Genomic DNA, 1,754 nt, shown 5'->3' on the forward strand with positions numbered 1-1,754 from the left:
CTCCTCCTCTCCACTCCTCCACTCCTCTCTACTTCTCCACTCCTCCTCTCCACTCCTCCACTCCTCCACTCCACTCCTCCTCTCCACTCCTCCACTCCACTCCCCCTCTCCACTCCTCGCTTCCTGGAGCTCTCTCTGCTCGCCCTCTTCTTAAACTCTGGAGAAAGAGGGAGAGAGAGGGAGTGCAGAACCTTACGGACTCCCCAGATGTAAACAGGCCATCACGTGGCCTTGCCGCTACTCTCCTCTATCTCCCATTGACTGCTCAGCTGTCTGGCAGGCAGCATCTTTAAGATGCTGGGGGGCGCTCTGGTTTAGAGACAAGCACATGATCAGACAATGGTGTGTGTGTGTGTAAGTGTGTGTGTTTTTTTTAACCCAGAGAAAACATTTTTGCAGAGCTATCACTGGGCGTTTCGCAGTTTATCCATCAGTCTTGGCCTGTTTACCCAGCGACCCCCCACCCCAACCCCACCTGTGCAGTGCACTGCTGTGGTCTCTATGAGCCACCCCACGCCACCCCCCCACCCCCCGTGCAGTGCACCGCTGTGGCCTCTAGGGACTCACTGACAGGAAAACTTTACAAAGAGCCATACCCACCACGCATCACATCCCCTACCCTCAGCCCTATCCGATTAAAGCGATTAAAGCTTACAGCTTTCCTGGCTTTGATGTGAAACTCTCATTTAATGTGCAGGGCAGGGGTGTATGTGTTTGTGTGTGTGTGTATGGTGGGGACGGGGGGGGTGTGTGTGGGGGGGGGGTATTGTATTACCACAGCCTAATACTCTTGACTTCCTGTTATTTGGAACATTCTGTGACTGTATCGAGGGACTGTTAATGATGTTTCCCAAGTAATTTGGTCTCTTTGATGTGGCCCGTACACACACAAACGCTGAATAATAATCCTGAACTCATGGCTGAGGACACGGGCTGAGAGCACTGAGGAGGAGGAGGAGGAGGAGGAGGAGGACGAAGAGGGAGAGGCGGAGGAGGGAGAGAGGGATGATGGGAGTTTCAGCGAGCACCAGTGATTTATGGGAAAGAGGATCGGCAGGGTCACAAAAGGAGCTCCTGGGTAGAGACAGAGAGAGGACATGACCATTCCTGCTACGTGACTCCGCTTTCACTCAGCGTGTCACTTCCTGACAGAGACAACGCAGCGTGTCACTTCCTGACAGGGACAACTCAGTCGGCATGGGGGCATCCTCTGGCCAAATTCGCTTACCCCACAATGCTCTGCAAATAATCTTTCCACCTGAGCCGCCATGGCCAAAGACGTATCTGGTAACAACGGCCCAAGACGTTTCTCGTTAATGGTCACGTGGTCAGTCCATACCGACAGCCACTTGACACCCGGCCAATCAGCCAGTAAGGCCATTTAGAGCGCTGGGGCGTCACGTGAGAAGAAGCTCACGTGGACAAGTTGGGAAAAACAAAGAAATGAAATAGCGCTGGAAGTCGATATGGAACGTGTCTTTGAAGGGGAGTTGAAGTCGATATGGAACGTGTCTTTAAGGGGGAGCTGAAGTCTTGTTCTCATGCGGCCAAGCGGGCTCCTCTCCGACAAATGGTTTGTTTGAAAATAAACTCTGCAGTCCTCTTGAGTTAACACAGAGAGGCGCTTCAGTGAATCAGAAAAAAGTGTGGCAGGGAAGTATCACCTACATTTACATGTGTCAACGAGCCCCATCGCAGTCAGATGCAGTTTAACTATTCATCTCCGAAACACTAGGCCAATTGTTTACGGCTGT

Source organism: Sprattus sprattus (genome assembly GCF_963457725.1).
Source record: "Sprattus sprattus genome assembly, chromosome: 16".
NCBI lineage: Eukaryota > Metazoa > Chordata > Actinopteri > Clupeiformes > Clupeidae > Sprattus > Sprattus sprattus.